This window comes from Schistocerca nitens, chromosome 5 (assembly GCF_023898315.1).
Source record: "Schistocerca nitens isolate TAMUIC-IGC-003100 chromosome 5, iqSchNite1.1, whole genome shotgun sequence".
Taxonomy (NCBI): Eukaryota; Metazoa; Arthropoda; class Insecta; order Orthoptera; family Acrididae; genus Schistocerca; species Schistocerca nitens.
Window position 1 is genome coordinate 421,131,943 of NC_064618.1, and position 18,602 is coordinate 421,150,544.

General features: G+C 42.7%; 1 pseudogene; it reads right to left on the reverse strand.

The window, feature by feature from the left end:
• Window positions 1-12,382: 12,382 nt before the first annotated feature.
• Window positions 12,383-12,500, reverse strand: LOC126261192 (5S ribosomal RNA; annotated as a pseudogene).
• Between the last annotated feature and the right edge of the window lie 6,102 nt (window positions 12,501-18,602).

Here is an 18,602-nt window from a genome sequence, read left to right on the forward strand (position 1 = left end):
TACGACATTCATTACGCCAGAGATTCCAATTGTGTGCAGCAAATGATGGCCACCACATTTAACATCTATTGGCCTGACACTTCGGGACACACTCTATTCCACTCTGTAATTGAAAACGGAAACCACGTGTATACGTGTACCTCACCCCTCATGGTAATGCACATGTGCGTCAGTGAAAAAGACCAATAAAAAGGTGTTAGCATGTGGACGTAATGTGCTGTTCCAGTCTCTTCTGTACCTAAGGTCCATCACCGTTCCCTTTGGATCCCTACGTAATTCGGTGCCCTCCGATACACAAGATCGAACAGCGGAGGAGTGGTACTCAAGCGTCAACTTTAGGTTACAGTATCTCTGAATGTAATTAACATTTTACAATTCAACAAACGGCATGATTACGTATTTGTTTATATGTTCAGATGTGCTAACAAAACTAAAGGGGCTCCATTTAAAAAAACGTAGGTTTGTGTTAAAAAACAATTACATTAGCCCCTCTTCTCACGTTCGGTCGATGGAATAGATTCGTCAGTATTTGATGTGGTTTACGAAATATATCCAGCGGTAATGTTAGGTGACTCACCCTGTATACTCCGTGACTGTAAACTTAGTAACTAAATAGATTTTAGAAAAATTTGTTGCCCATGGCAAGTACAATTGACTCACCATCGCTGCCAAATTTTTGCCCCCCCCCCCCAGTGGAGGGTTAAGTAAGAGGTCCAAGCAGATGTAATTTCGATGTATTGCTCACGCGCTGCCTGCGATATGCAAGGTATAAGAGAGTCTCAGACCAAAGAGCAGTGTTGACTGCAGTAGGAACTGTGTAGCAGTAGCAGTAAGTTGTTGCTAGCGAGCAGTCTGGTCTGGTGTATCGTGTTGGCTGGGCCGGTCGTGGTGCAGCGATGCCGGAGCCTGAGCATTATTGTATAAGGTAAAAAGCAGCCTCGCGCATATGCAGTATTGTTATCTCAAGTCCCATGTAAATGTTTTAAAAATGTCCTAATAATAATCTTTCTCATAAAAAATAACTTTTAACAACCATTCATTTCAGTTTAAAGAATTTACTAGTTTCTCCAATCCATAATCATCCCGATTATTGCAAAAGAAAAATCAGTTGTTTTCTTTCATAAATGACAAATCTATCGGCCAGCATTGCACAGGGCTGTGCCAGAAAAATTTATTGTAAGAGCAGATATATATGCGTTATCTGGCGACTTCATTGAGGTAAGAATTTTTCTTTTTTTTTTTTATTCAGAATGATCTTTCAGGGCCATGACGCAGCATTGCTGACGTCCAAAATTTACCAGGTCAAATTCACAGTCAATTATTGAAAAGTTATAAGTGAGCGACAATTTAATTGAGAGGTTATTATTACCAGGTTATTGAATTTATTTTTTTCTTGGGATGTTACACTGAATGTGAACGACATAATTATAATTTTTACTGTTGAGAAGTTTAGCAATTTTTCTGTTTTGAGGTTACACTAAATGAGGATATTATTTATATTATTTATTTTACTTTGTGGGGAGGTTACAATATATGAGATCAGCATGTGGAGCGGCTGATTAAATCTTCAAAATTCCAAATATACTATGATGATTACTGCAGGCAAAAGGCCACAATGTTTTAAGATGCTAACAGGGCTACTGACCCACAAGGTGCACAGAAAGAGATAACCAAACGCAATAATATGGCTTAAGGCCGCAAAGTTAAACTCTGCAAATTAAGGAAATATACACTGCTGGCTATTAAAATTGCTACACCAATAAGATATGCAGATGATAAACGAATATTCATTGGACAAATATATTATACTAGAACTGACATGTGATTACATTTTCACGCAATTTGGTTGCATTGATCCTGAGAAATCAGTACCCAGAACAACCATCTCTGGTCATAATAACTGCCTTGATACGCCTGGGCATTGAGTCAAACAGAGCCTGGATGGCGTGTACAGGTACAGCTGCCCATGCAGCTTCAACACGATACCACAGTTAATCAAGAGTAGTGACTGGCGTGTTGTGACGAGCCAGTTGCTTGGCCACCATTGAAAAGACGTTTTCAATTGGTAAGAGGTCTGGAGAATATGCTGGCCAGGGCAGCAGTCGAAAATTTTCTCTATCCAGAAAGGCCCATACAGGACCTGCAACATGCGGTCGTACATTATCCTGCTGAAATATAGGGTTTCCCAGCAGTATAGCGATGACGAATACACGCTTCCAATGTGCGTTCACAGCGATGTCACCAAACACGGATGCTGCCATCATGATGCTGTAAACAGAACCTGGATTCATCCGAAAAATGACGATTTGCCAATCGTGCACCCAGGTTCGACGTTGAGTACACCATCGCAGGTGCTCCTGTCTGTGATGCAGCGTCAAGGGTAACCGCAGCCATGGTCTCCGAGCTGATAGTCCATGCTGCTGCAAACGTCGTCGAACTGTTCGTGCAGATGGTTGTTGTCTTGCAAAACGTCACCATCTGTTGACTCAGGGATCGAGACGTGGCTGCACGATCCGTTACAGCCATGCAGATAAGATGCCTGTCATCTCGATTGCTAGTGATACGAGACCGTTGTGATTCAGCACGGCGTTCCATATTACCCTCCTGAGGCCACCGATTCCATATTCTGCTAACAGTCATTGGATCTCGACCAACGCGAGCAGCAATGTCGCGATACGATAAACCGTAATCGTAATAGGCTACAATCCAACCTTTATAAAAGTCGGAAACGTGATGGTGCACATCTCTCCTCCTTACACGAGGCATCACAACAATGTTTGACCAGGCAGCGCTGGTCAACTATTGTTTGTGTATGAAAAATCTGTTGGAAACTTTCCTCATGTCGGAACGTTGTAGGTGTCGCCATCGGCGCCAACCTTGTGTGAATGCTCTGAAAATCTAATCATTTGCATATCACAAGATCTTCTTCCTGTCGGTTACCTTTCGAGTCTGCAGCACGTCATCTTTGTGGTGTAGCAATTTTAATGGCCAGTGGTGTATATTGCAACAACCGGTAAAACAATACATTAAGTTTAAAAATTTCCTTTTTTGCACACCAATGGCGGAAGGCCCAGAATAACGTGTAAAATCTTTCAGAGGAAATTACAATATGCTTTGAAGAGCAGAAGGCAATAATGTTTGGACTTGAAGGAAACTCTGAAAACATGTTTCCAGGGCTGAAGGCCCACCACTAACCTTGCCAAATGAAAAATATAAAATACAGATAAATTACTACAACATTAACACTTCCAAAACGATAATTTAGAGAACGGCACTCAGGAGTCTCCAGTGGATCGGTCTGTCCTCGTTCACTTAGGCGAGACAGGTGGTGAGTCCAACTACACTTAATTCGTGCGAACCCAACCAAGGGACAGTCACGGACCGACCGACCGACGGCTTGCTTGCCACGACGGAGTACACGAGAATTCAAGGCCCCCAAAAAATTTACAAGTGTCACTATCCCCAAACAAACGCATATGTGAACTGAGCTGCCAAAACTACACACCATGTAGGGCAGCAACAACAGGTGAGAAAAAGACACTGCCTAAAAACTACGTTAGCAGCCAGGGCAGGTAACCAGAACAATTACGGCCACAAGGCAGAATATTCCGCTGGTGCACTTGACTACGGATAAATTAAATCAGGAAAACCTCCACAACAGCAACGCCAGAACCAGCAACGTAATGCTCAAAACCGCTCAAACTTCACGTCCTGGGTCGGCGAGTGACGGTGCTCGTACCGATCGGACAGCTCCAGACAGACTCCGACACTGTGCAGAGACCGCCAGCGGCCCAGTCCACTACGCCGCACTGAGATGTCCTCGGACCAACCGACCGACCAACAATCCACCAAAAGTCAGGCCCGGCTTAAGTGATGCGTTGCGACAACGGTCAGGCGAGCAATGTCCACGCAGGGCTCACTGCTGCAACCCGACTGCCCTAGTGCCGCATTGCAACTCCCCGACTGGCAGGTCCGGACTGCGCTCCAGACGCTTTCCAACTGAACTGGCAGCCCGAACTGGCGACGCGGAACTCCCCTTACGACAGAGAACGGCCGGGAAGTAATAGCAGTCGAGCAAAGATACTACAAGAGGGGATATATCGATACCCGCTGCTAACATCGCTCACGGTCAGGCAAAGCAGCAACTCAGTGACAGTAGTAATTTAAATTAACGCAGTGAGGTGGAAGTACGTTAATACCAGGGTGTAAAATACATGAAGGTCGGAACACGAGCCACGCACGGCTCACTCAGTGGGTTGACATTGAGCTTCCACGTAATATAAACGTTGCCTTTGCTACGTTCATGCTACTTCTCTGCATTCTTTGCTCTTTTTTATAATGGAATTCAAAATCGCAATTTCATTTTGTCAGAATACGAAATTACTTGTTTTGAGCAAAAATCATCATCAGCCTGTGTTAAAAATATAGAACAGGGTACTACTAACATTCACATAAAACAGTTTGCCCCTACATCTTATTGTAACCTTGCTTAGACGACACGGCCTGGCATAGATGTAGGTTCAGAATCATATGCTGTTGGAATTTGAACTCTTCATTATGCGCCTGTGTATTGTTTAGCGACTATGTACACTTATATAGGCTACCTGCTGCATGAACTCCATTATTTTAAATAATTGATGTTTTAGTACCACAGTTACCTCTACTGCAAAAGGTTACATTCAGATTTAGTGGTCTTTAAATACTAGCTGAATACTAATTATTTAATTTTCATTTTGAAGATTGTATACGGAATGGGCACTGTGGATAATGTTCTGTGTAATGTATAACGATGTCATCTCTTCTGGGGACTTTGAATGATGTGTCTGAATGTATGTGCAGCAATGGAACCACATTCTTCCTCAGAAGCCGAAACCAGACGAGGCAGTGATGCCGGAAGCTGGGTCTGTAGCGAAGTGGACGCTCTAACTCACCCAAAAGGCATTCATTTGGGTTCTGGTCGTTACTCTGTGCAGACCAGTCCATTTCAAAGATGCCCTTTATTGATAAACGATTGCCGCACAGATGCCACTTTATGACGGAGTGCGTTGTCATCCTGATAAAATCATTGTCTCCGAATTTTTCTTGCGCCGTACGCAGAGCATAATTCTGTAAAATCTGTTAATTTTCTTCCGCGTAAGGCGTTTTCTTAATTTCAACAAGGGGACCGTACCCTAACACCGAAAAAAACCACCGTAACGTAGCAACAATTCTTTCATACGACACTGTTAGCTCTACAAATAGAAGCTGTTACCGTTTTTCAGCCATTCGCCAAACCCGAACCCTTTCTTCGGATTGCAGTATAGTATAATGTGATTCATCACTCTAAATCAATCGTTCCCATTCACCCACTGGCGTGGCTCTCCATGCCATCTCAAGGATCTCTCTTCACTCGTTAGAGAAATTTGTGGCTTATTAGTAGCAGCTCCACCATTGTGCCGCTCTCCTTTAACTCCCTTCGCACAGTGATCGTGCAAGGTAACTCCTTTAAAGTGGTGAAAGATTTCTTCCGCTGATTTCATGCGATTTTTACAACCATCTTCCGCAGTGTTCGGGGGTCCCTCTCCGTCAGTACTTAAGGTTTTGCCAGTCTTGCGTCAGCTGTGGTTTTCCCTTCCCGTTCCAATGACTAACACACAGAGTCGAAGTCACTGAACTGTCCTGATCGATAAGTTCTGTTGTTGTTGCGTCTACACTGACAACAGAATACCTTCAGCCTCCTTTAATAATGGCGGGCTCGTCTCTGGTAACACCTAGTAGTCAGTTTCGCGTTACATAGATGTGGCCGGACGCTTTTGAAGAGATAGTGTACGTTCTCTTCAACTTTTTGGCAGAATCTGCCGAAGATCACTACCTACGAAAGTAGTAATTTGGGAAATTTGTGAGGATACTGTCGTCCAATACTCCTCAGCATTTGAACATTTAGTGTGGCGCATCGGTGATAGTAATTTGCACTAAGGCGTTGTCGTTTGAAATTGTATTTCATACCAGAAAGAACTGACGCCACTGTAGTCAGTCGGGGGCTGGCCTTGTAGTGAGAGAGTGCTAGATAGGAAAGTCGCAACGCTTAAAATCACATGAAATTTGTAGTTCTGTAGTTAAATACAGGGTGACACCGAAAAACGGGAACATTTCGACAATCCAAAAACACTAGAAGTGATGAAGGAAAAAAGTTGCATTGATAGTAATTGAAACCTTACAACTTTTCCATTTCCGAAACATTGATGGCATTTATCATTTTTTTAAAAATTACTTCCTTTAGACGGCGTCCTTCTGTACGAATACATCTGTCAAATCTGCTTTTGAGTTTCCTCATTGACCGTTGCAACATCTCTGCTGTATACTGTGAATTTCATCCCGAGTTCTCTGTTTTAACTCATCCAGGGTTCTTGGTCGAGTCATGTACACTTTGCTCTTGAGGTATCTCCACCAGAAAAAAATCTCAAATGGATAAATCTCGCGCACTAGAGGGCCAGGGAATGTTACCGAATCGTGAGATCACGCTGTCGGCAAACAATTCTCGCACATATGCCATTGACTGCCGTGTAGTGTGTGATGTCGCTCTGTCCTATTGAAACCAGGTTTCTTGAACGTTTGGAAAGTTGTTCAATGCAGGTGTAACGAAAGTTCGTAAGGTCTCCACGTAACGATCGGCATTACAGTTATTATGTTTATCTGTTCATTTGCGAAAAAATACGCTCCGATAATCCCATGTGATGAAACTCCACACCATACTGTCACTTTACTATCTTGCAAAGGGCGCTCATAAACGTCGTTAGGATTTGTGTTTGCCTAATAATAGTAGTTCTGTTTATTGGCATAACCTGTGAGATGAAAATGTGCCTCATGGAGATCTTGTTTAGAAATTTATCGTCATTGTTTATTTTTGTTATCATTCGTTGACAGAATCCTAATCGTAACCGGTAATCGTTGTTCTTCAATTGTTGCACCATCTGTAGTTTCTATAGATGAAATTTTAAATCAAGATGAAGAATTCTGGAACCCTCTCCCGGGACATTCCAGCCACTGCTGCTTGCTTACGAACTGAATGCCGTGGTCTATGTAAGACAGACTCGCGTACATCAATGTTCGCTGGTGAACGTACACTTCTTGGTCGTCCATTTAGTTTTTTCTCGAGGCTTGTCAAGACCCTTCAGAGTTATTAATCCAACATTTTATCACGTGTTTCGACGGAACGGCATCATGAAGTCGTGAATCATAAAAACGTCGAAACTCCCTCTGCGGCGCTACCACACAATCATTGTTTTTATAAAACATTTTATGGCTAACGCACACTATTGTCCGTTCCATTCATCCATGATTACCGAAATGGTGGACTGTTTACTCGCTATCTATCACAAACCCGCAGTGCTGCCACCTGTCCATGGCTGCCAGTACCCATTTCCAACATTCCCGTTATTTTGTGTCACCTTGTACTATGAAGAATAGTGTGGACGTACTTTATGGAAATGTACTTGGAGAAATGGATGATACACACTATGCTGCCTGACAATATGGTTTATTTATTACCGGTTTCGGTCATGCACTATCTTCACCCTGGAACAATATCTATTGTAACAACTTCACATGGAGTACTTGCTACTTAACCACGAAAGTATAGGCCACTGCAGTCTTCAAAACATAAGGCACATGATAGTTAACGTCCTAGAAATGGTTTTCTTGTGACAACAGTCTTCTGATGGTTTCGTTCGGTCCACCACGAATTCCTCTCCTGTACCAACCTCTTCATCTCAGAGTAGCACTTGCTACCTACGTCCTCAATTGCTGGTTGTATTCCATCCTCTACAGCTTTTGCCCTCTAACCCCTCCCCCCCCCCCCCTAGTACCGCGGAAGTCATTCCCTGGTGTTTTGACAGATGTCCTATAATCGTGTCCCTTTAGACGTTACACAACCACACAATTTTGTGCTCCAGACGTACATTCTCAGAAATTTCTTTCTCAGATTGAGGCCTATGTTTGATGCTACTAGATTTCTCTTAGCCGGGAATGCCTTTTTTGCCAGTGCTATCTTCTTTTGATGTGCTCCTTGCTCCGTCCGTCATTGGTTATTTTGCAGCCTAGGTAGCAGAATTCCTTAACTTCATCTACTACGTAACCATCAATTCTGATGTTACGTTTCTCGCTGTTCTCAATACATACTACTTGTCATTACTTTCGTCTTTCTTCGGTTTACTCTCAATCCTTATTCTGTACTTATTAGATCGTTCATTCCATTCAGCGTATCATGTAATTGTTCATTTGCACTCAGGATAATAATGTCATCAGCGAATCATGTCATTCATATCCTTTCACCTTGAATTCTAATTTCACTCCTGAATCTTTCTTTTATTTCCATCATTGCTTCTTCGATGTACAGACTGTACAGTGGGGCGGGAAGACTACATCCCCGTCTTACCCCCTTCTCAATCCCAGGGCTTCGTTCTTGGTCGTCCACTCTTATTATTCCCTCTTGGTTCCTGAACATACCATATATTGCCAGTCTCTCCCTGTAGCTTACCGCTATTCCAGTCTTGCTTCCATTACCAACAGCAACGTCGGAACAGCGTCTCAGGTGCCTCTACCTCTTCTAAAGATAAACTGATCGTCATCTAGCAAATTCTCAGTTTTCTTTTCCAGTCTTCCGCATATTATTCTTGTCACCAGCTTGGGTGCATGAGCTGTTAAGCTGATTATGCGATAATCCTCCAACTTGTCACCTCTTCCAGTCTTCGTAATTGTTGGGATACACTTTTCCGAAAGTCAGATGGTATGTCGCCAGGCTCGTACATTCTCCACACCAACGTGAATAGTCGTTTTGTTGCCGTTCCCCAATGATTTTAGAAATTCTGATGAAATAACCCTTCTTACTTACTTGATCGTAAGTCCTCCTAAGCTCTCTTAAATTCTGATTACAAGACTGGTTCTCGCATCTCGTCTAAATCAACTCCTCTTTCTTCTTCTATCACATCTGACGAATCTCCCGCCTCATAGAGGCCTTCAGTGTGTTCCTTCCTGTCCACTCTCTCTTTTGCATTTAACAGTGGAATTCCAGTTGCACTCTTAATGTTACCACTCTTGCCTTTAATTTGACCAAAAGTTGTTTTGAGTTTCGTATATGCTGAGTCTGTCCTATCGAGAATCATTTCTTTTTCGATTTCCTCACATTTTTCCTGCAGCTATTTCGTCTTCGCTTCCCTGCACTTCCTATTTATTACGTTCCTCGGTGACTTGTATTCCTGAATCCCTGAACATTTTTGTACTATCTTCTTTCATCAATCAAATGAAGTTTTTCTTCTGTTACCCATGGTTTCTCCGCAGTTACCTTCTTTGCACTTATGTTTTTCTATCCAACTTCTGTGATTGCCCTCTTTAGAGATGTCCATTCCTCTTCAACTGTGCTTCTTACTGAGCGATTCCATACTGCTTTATCTATAACCTTAGAGAACTTCAAGCGTGTCCCATCATTCCTTAGTACTTCTGTATCCACCTTCTTTGCGTACTGATTCTTCTTGGCTAAGTCTATGTCTGCTCCTGGGTACGCCTCACTATCGACTATGTGATTTCGGAATCTCTTTCTGACCATGAAATAATCTAACTGAAATCTTCCTGTATCACCCGGTCTTTTCAAATACACCTCCACCTCTTGTGATTATTAAGTACTCGTTATTACTAGCTGAAATTTATTACAGAACTCTATTAGTCTTTCTCGTACCTCACTACTTGTCCCAAGCCCATATTCTCCTGTAACCTTTTCTTCTACTCCTTCTCCTACAACTACATTCCACTCCCTTTATGTACTGTATTACTCTTTCAATATCCTTATATATTTTCTCTATTTCTTAATCTTCACCTTGCACCATCGGCATGTGTAAATGAACTATCCTACTCGCGTTATTCCATTTTCTGCTGCTGTTGATATTACCCCATACTCATCTGAACAGAAATACTTGTATTCTTTCCATTTCCCTTCACTGACCCCCTACTATATCAACATTTAGATTTTCTAGCTCCCCTACCACGCCCCAACTCGTACAATATTACCCTTTCGTTGATTGTACAATCTTTTTCTCATGGTCACCTTGCCCTTGGCAGTCCGCTCCCAGAGACCCGAATGTGTCATTATTCTGGAATCTTTTGGCAATGATCATCGTGACACTTTTTCAAGTACAGGCCACGTGTCCTGTGGATACACGTTAAGAGTCTTTAATGCTGTGGTTTCCATTGCCTTCTGTATCCTCGTGCATAATTGCCAATTCTTCTGCCTTTAAGGACAGTTTCCCACCCTAAGCACAAGAGAATGCCCTGAACCTGTCCGCTCCTCCGCCCTCTTTGAGATGGCCTTGGGAGGGTGACTTTTTATGCCGTCGGTCTTCGGCCGCCAATGCTAGTTATTAATGAGAATTGAAGCGATGGTGAGTTTCGAACCTGACATCAAAGACGTTCTGCTTATTAATCAAAGACGCTACCCCAAGACTATGCGTAGAGTTTAGCAATGTGAAAACTGACGTCGAAAACATGAAAACATGCAAGAGCAGTAGATACACAGCACCATTGCTCAGGGAAGCCTGTATTATGGCGTTAAGCATCAATTTTCTTACGTATTCAAGTCAGCAGTGCGCTTACTTTGTTGGTTAAATAGCCTGTATGCCGTGTGAAATTGTTACAATAGATATTTTTCCGCTGTGAAGATGGTGCATGATTGAAATAGCGAATAAATGTACAGTAATACAGAACAGTGTTGATCGTGCATTTGTCCGAATATATCGATGCTGTTGACAGTCGGTTAAAATCATTTTTGGTTTATGGAAATGTGTTGGATCTGGAAATAGCTACATAACACTCTCGTCTACAGTGATAATTTATACGAGATCGTCATTCGTTATCGAGCCGTATAACGGTGCTATTAGTGAACTTCACTAATATTAACAAATTGAACTGTACCACTGCTCTAAAGACGTGTTAAACACACCTGTAATATTTATAACTATATTTAGGTACTACGTAAAAAGATATTCAACATTTATGTGGTCCATAATGAATGATTAATAATGCATCTTTGCCATACACGTGTAATGAACTGTCTGATGGCATCATAATGTGTGTAGTGTAAATGGTTAATCTCACTGAAGTGTTGTCGGAACATACTCGAGTGTACTTCTGAAGTGGAACATTATTAGTAAGCCTTCCAATGTGGGCATATAGCCAGTACTCTCTGCTGTGGCCGGTAGCAGTGCGAACAGCGAATGCGGCGTACAAACTGTCGAAAGGCGTGTGAATAATGTCACACACGGATACTAGAATACCCGGTAGGGCTCACTTCTAGGCGGGCTGTAGCTGCGATGTCACTGTGAACGCTTTCGCCACGCTGCACTGCACTGCACTGAAGCTTACAGGCACAAGTCGCACACATGTTTAACTTATATGCAGTATGAATGTAATCGAAATTTTCCATGTTAAATAGTGTATTACTATTGTTTTTGTTATTATTAAGCTGCACATTCGACGATTTCTTCTATGGTCGGTGAATTACTAATTTTATCCGAAGGCCGTCAACGTCTTTCACCATCTCGGGGGACACTTTTCTGGGGGAAGAGGCTCACATCCTAAAATTTGCACCCTGTGTAATTCGCACCCAGTGAAATTCGGTGTCCTGAAATTCGCACCCAGTGAAATTCACACCCAGAAAAGGTCAAGGAAAGGTTATCTAGTCTCTCCGTCCGACCTCCGTCCGGCAGGTAGACTCGCCGTTCAGCAGGTGGGAGAGCCGAAGGCTTTATTTTACGGCAAAGTGTGGCCGCAATAGTGTTGCCAGCAACATTTCTGCAACGCGTCAATGCTCAGGCCATACCCGCCTCTGTTCTTGTCTGTATGTGTTTGCGTTTCACTCTCAGCGTCGATTCTTCTTCCTCAGCCGACAGTGCTGCTGTGCCAAGTCGCGTGAAACAGCATTATTTCGTTCTTGGAGAGTAGGTTTGTCTAATGAATTACACGAACCACTGCTCCAACAATACAGAAGCAGCTACAGGTATGTAAAATTGGACAAACGAGACAAGCAACGAGAAATCCATGAAAGTGATAAATACATATACAACTAGAGAGAAGGAAACAGAAAGTGATGTACACAAAGAGCGAATTCTGAAAAAGGATATTGTCACTGCTATCGTTTTAGAAGATCCGCAGTAAAAGCACTCCGTCTTCAGGCCACGAGTGGCCTGACGGGACCATCCGATCGCCGTGTCATCCTCAGTGGAGGATGCGAATAGGAGGGGCGTGGGGTCAGCACATCGCTCTCCCGGTCGTTATGATGGTATTCTTGACCGAAGCCGCTACTATTCGGTCGAGTAGCTCCTCAACTGGCATCAAGAGGTTGAGTAACCCCGAAAAATGGCAACAGCGCATGGCGGCCCGGATGGTCACCTATCCAAGTACCGACCACGCCCGACAGCGCTTAACTTCGGTGATCTCACGGGAACCGGTGTATCCACTGCGGCAAGGCCGTTTCCCCAGAAGATCCGCAATACTGAACAGAAATTTTATTCTACATCGGTTATTAAGATGTCTGAACGTTTTAAAGCTTCATCATGCTTTTAAAATGGTCATCAATTTGCCAGCTGTTATTACGTTATTGCGATTACTGCATATATTACTTTGCACGCCCTATAACTATGGTCAATTCTGGTGTACTACTTAAATAAAACTTACGAAGCCTGCAGGAATAGTATATATTTATGAAAATTGATAGCTACTGCATTTGAATGTCCCATCCATAAAAAAGTCTTCTTTAGTCTTTAGAGCCTCTTTCCTGCTCTTCCGCTGAAAACTATGATCCTATCTCCAAAGGTGTCGTTACGTAAGAGAAAAGTGCTGCCTTCATTCATGGTTAGTAACTCTGCATGGCCGGCCGCGGTGGCCGTGCGGTTCTAGGCGCTCCAGTCCGGAGCCGCGCTGCTGCTACGGTCGCAGGTTCGAATCCTGCCTCGGGCATGTGTGTGTGTGATGTCCTTAGGTTAGTTAGGTTTAAGTAGTTCTAAGTTCTAGGGGACTAATGACCACAGCAGTTGAGTGCCATAGTGCTCAGAGCCATTTGAACCATTTGAACTCTGCATGAAGATCAACATCTTGTTGTGTTTCTGCCTCTTTCTGATTGCCGTGTGATTTGGCCTGGCGCATGTACAATATCCCCTTCATTGCATGCTGTTCTGGCATTTCGGTAACAAAATCATACCCTCGATTGTGCAAGTCGCCTAACTGTTTGGTGTGTATTTTAGAAATCGAAGTCTCTTCCTGTCCTGTTGTCTTCTTCGCTGGTTTAGCGTATTTTTTACTTCCAAGCGAGTGTCATCCGATGCCCCACATTGATCGTCGTTTGAACTAAGCACACTACCGTCTTTGGTCTAAAGCATTCCTCGGCAATATGTTGTTCTAGATTTCGAACAGCGCCATATGACAGTCCCATCTGCTTTGGTTCTCATTACGATGTACGAGTAACCATCATAGTGCGTACACGGTTTACTGTGGGCGGTTGCTGACAGTTCCATATCGAACGTATAAGCACACAGAGACACAAGGGTAACGAGCTGAACACTCCGAAAGCTAGACTCACACTGACAGTGACTGGCCAAGCGGACGAGGACTTCCCGAGTGCAGGTAGGCCGTGCTGCACAGGGATCGTTTCCGGTGGATGACAACTCCCGGAGGTGCAAGTAGCTCTGCCGTTGAGCTGGTAACTTCCATCAAAACTGGCTGTGAATTTCACAGATTTCTGGCTGGGTGCCATTTTCACTAGGTGCGATTTTCACAAATCCCTGTAGCACAGAGACACCCACTACAATACCATTTTGAACTCTTTAACTATATTAACAGGTTTTCTGTTTCTAATCTGTAAAGTTACGTTACAACTTTTTCCATTTTTTCTGTTGCTGTCTTCTCTCAGTTCACTTTCTACCTTTGCACCTTTTTCTTGTTGATAGTTTTTATTCTGGAGGAAGATTGTTTCCTGACTAAACAGGTTACAGCAAAGTCCTGAGAAAAGAAGCTCTTTATAAGATAGGCAACGCGAATTCGCAGCCCTTGCAATATCTTCAGATGACCAGTATATATACCGTCCTTTCATAACCACTTGTAGTTGACAGAAAAAAACCTGAAATCACCTTTTCATCATGTTTTAATTCCAGTAACTCAGCTCTGCACCGACAGACACGATCATATAAATCTGCGCTCTTTTCCCTAAAGTCTTTTATTTATTTCCATAATTTCTAACTGTTGGCGTAAGCTCGCTTTGATACATTCACAGCAGTGTTTGTTTTCATAGTCAACGTTTTGTCTAGCAGTAATTTCTTCATTAGATGGCAATAAATTTATCTACAAAATATCTTCTACTTCTTTACAGTTGCTCCGTTTTCGTGCCCGAATATTTCTCTCATTATTAGGCTCATTACGATACCCTAAATCAGCACTGGAGGATTGCCCATCTACAGCTGGAACAGCGTTAGACTTCAACTTGTGTTTCGAGGGAATATTCAAAAGTTCTTTTCAAATTCCATTTTTACTTTATCTCACTGCCTTTACTATGCACAGAAAACCATTATTTTTCACTAATAAACTTACTTAAAAAATCCACCGATACACTGCTAATTACTGCGTAACTCTCTACTCAGTCGCCAGTCACTAATAAAGACTCACACTGCCGTAAGTAACCTTGTATTCTCTCGTAAACGCAACTACAATACCGTACGTAACGGCAGCTCCGGGATGCTGGGCGCCGGTTGTGTGGGGGCCAGCTTGCTACTGCGCATACACCACGTCGTCCCCACCGTGTATTCTAGTACCCGTGATGTAAACTGTGTATTGTGCAACGGTTAGTCATTATTGAACGAATAACTAACCCAGAAAACTTTCATTTCGCAACACGTCGTACAGGGATATAGGCTAGGTGACAATATTCTCGAAGAACAGCAAGCATAACGTTACAAGAAATTGTTTTGATCTCCATTACGTAAGAGATGATTCAAAAAGAACCATAACAGATAGAAAAAAACATGGCGCAAGTCACTAGCCGGCCGCGGTGGCCGAGCGGTTCTAGGAGCTTCACTTCCAAACTGCGCGACTGCTACGGCCGAAGCTCATGCCTCAGGCATGGATGGGTATGATGTCCTTAGGTTAGTTATGTTTAAGTAGTTCTAAGTTCTATGGGACTTATGACCTCAGAAGTTAAGTCCCATAGTGCTCAGAGCCATTTTAACCTTTTTTTTTTTTTTTTTTTTTTTTGAGCGATTCACTAGATGGAGGAAGGTTCATAGTTTTGACAAAGATGCGTTGTTGTTTCTTTGTAGCAACATGGCGGACACACCACAAGGATAATCATTTCGTGTCTTGGAATTCACGCGATAGTAGTTCATTGTTCAAGTGCAATGTGCATTCCGCGGTCGCTTCAGGAAGAAGCCACCTCTGCACAGGCAGATTTATGACTACCATACAAAATTCTTGGGAGTTGGCCGCATATGCAAAGGGAAGAGCGCTCGTCGGTCACGCACGTCTGATTAAAACGCCGAGCATATCCGAGATGCGTTCACACGGAGCCCACGGAAGTCCACCAGATGGGCTGCCACGAACTTTGACTTCATTAAAAAAAAAAAGGCGTGACTTGTTCTGAAACGACACCCCCATTTGTAGCCTTGCAAGTTGCAGCTATTGCAGAAATGGCGTTCTGGCGACCATAACAAAAGGTGAGAATTTTGCATTTCAGTTCTGCTGGATATAGCACAGATAACGTTTTGCGAACTACTAATCTATTCGGAAGAATCGTCCTGTCACCTATTGGGTAAAGTAAACCGCCATAATGTAGGAATTTTGGGGTCACAAAATTCTGGCATGGTCGTCGAACGTGAAAGGGTCTCACCAAAACTGAATGTTTTTTGTGGCGTTTCTGTTCACAAGTTTATGACCTTTCTTTCTTTCGGAGCAAACTGTGACAGAAATGTTGTGCCTGGACATGCTTGAAAATTGGGTGTCTCTGTCAGCTTCACGAAGAATCCATTGATTTAATTTTTAACCATGACGGCGCTCGCATCACTTTCACCTTGACTCGCAGTGTTACCTTAACACCACCATCCCACAATGTTATATTGGAAGAGGTGGACAACAAGATCTTTCACAAGCTGCGACATGGTCGTGAATAAAACAGTCCCCCGAATATTGAACAAATTTCTTTTACTTTACGTCTATGGCCACAAATTTTTTTCGTCAGACTACCGGTTTCGGTCTATAATGGCCATCTTCAGAGCTGTTTTATATAAACATTAGAACATGTTTTTGTAAAACAGATCTGGAGATGGTCATTATAGACCGAAACCGGCAGTCTGATGACAAAAGAATTGTGATCGCAGACGTAAATTAATAGAAGTTTCAAAAGATCTATTTCATTGCTTTTGGCCTCCTAGGAGGCGAGACCCCACACCTTGCGAATTTTATCTGCGAGGGTACATAAAATCCAGAGTTCTTATCACACCTATGGCAGCTGCTCTTCAAGAGCTAAGATATCGAATTTTCTTGCAGTCGATTTAGTGAAAAAGGAGTTGATTTCTGCGAGGAATGAAGTGGACTACCGTTTCGCTGTTTTTCGAGCAACTAATGGTTCTTAAGTCGGGTGTATGTGCGAGTATAAAACTTTGGACCTGTGTGTGTCCCGTGACATGCGCAATGTCTTTCTATCTTTCATATTTTGTCTGTAATAAACACCTGAAATCTGTTCTTTCTCTTTGTGCCACATGTACAGTAGCAATAAAACTGCTCTTAAAAAGATCGGTAATGGTAAAATAGTAGTGCGTGTTCAGGTAGAAAACACTGCGTCAGTCCTTTTTGGCACTAGTGTTCCCAGAATTGTGACACCATCACACCTGGACACGTGCACCAACTCCATCGCATCATTGCTCCACGAATTTTGACATCATTGCATCACAGGGCCGTAACATCATCACTCCGGGAATTCTGACAACATTTCGTCATTGCCGTATGAAGGCTCCCTAGCCCACTCCACGCCGCACACTCCCCGTCCCACTAGCGTCCCCTTACAGCCTCGCCTCCAGCGCCACAGTGACGCCCCATCCCCCGCTCGTCACTGAATTACTTTGCGTAGAGCGCAGTTTTACAGCCTCTGCCACTGTACTGTAGAGAAGCTATGAAATGGTGAAACCTGTGATTGTGACGTCACAAGAATAAATTAATAGGTATGATAACTGCATAAACGCATAACGCTGACGTTACCACAGTCTTTTCTCCGCTGACTGTAAATGCATCTTTGTCTCATGAGTTCAGTTAACAAGGCGCTTTCCTTGAGTCTATTTGTTCTGAACATCTATCACAGAAGTGTATTCATGGCATTGCGCATCAAGAATGAAAAGGCATGACAACGGATGAACCTATGACTACAGACAAGAGGAATATTGTTAAAAAAAATAATGGTTATGTAACAAAATGGCAAGAAGATGCTTATGCTTGAATTGTATTTCTCATCACGTAAGAAATGGTAGCGACAAAATAATTACTGGGTGGAACCTTGCTGCAGTGGCAGTAAGTATTCATACAGGTACGAAAGGAGGGTTACTGTACTTCCAAGTACCTGTTCCGACTATTTTTCAAGATTACCCAACCACCCGCTTCGCATACATGTACATCCTGATTAGGGTACTTTTTAAAGTTTTTGGTAGGGTAGGAAAGATGAAAAAAATTTCTTGTACAAAATCTTTATTGAAGTCTAATACACAGTTACCGACGGAAAACAACTATTTCATAATTTTTCCTTCGTGTAGTTTTACCAACATCCAGTTTAATCTGGGACTACTGCGCACTCTATTACGTGGAAGGAGCAACTCCGAATTGCTATATGATATTTCATGAAGCAGGCAGCTTCACCACCAGCACATACACGCATACGTCTCACACCGCTTCGCGCTCCTAGCCTTAGGTACGTGACGCCAGAGCTTGACTTGCAACTCATGTGTTTTGGGAGCTAGCACCCAAGCATCCGGAATCCAAATAAAGAGTATCTTACAAATCACACTGTCATAGTAATAAAACACCTAAAGGTAAGAGGACATAGAGCATCTCAACGAGTTTTGTTTTTCCTACATATATCCATACATACAGAAGAAGCAATTTAGCTACAATCAAAAAAGTTCAAGGCTGTTTTTATAGATTTTTAACATTTTTTACCGATTTACAGTCAAGAATGCTTTCTAAAATTTAAAAATGTAATGTTTGATATGTACAGCTATAGCAGAAATTTAAAAAAATTGTGGGCAGATGAATAAAGAAATTAAGATGTACTTGAATAATATGCGGTGAATGACCCACCAGAAGAAAGGGCATTTGGATAAAAATATGCAAAGAAGGTGTGGATTATTTAACTTGAGAACAGTGCGGACTGATAGGCATTACAGTATGTAAGATGTTACATATAGCTCACGCATAGAGGTTAGGAGTTATCAAAAGGCATTCCGATTTGTATCATGGCACCAACTGGAAAAGGGAGGAAATTTTAGAAGACCCGAGGTAGCTATTACGGTATTTAGCTTGAATTGTATTTACTCGTTCCACGTACGTGAACA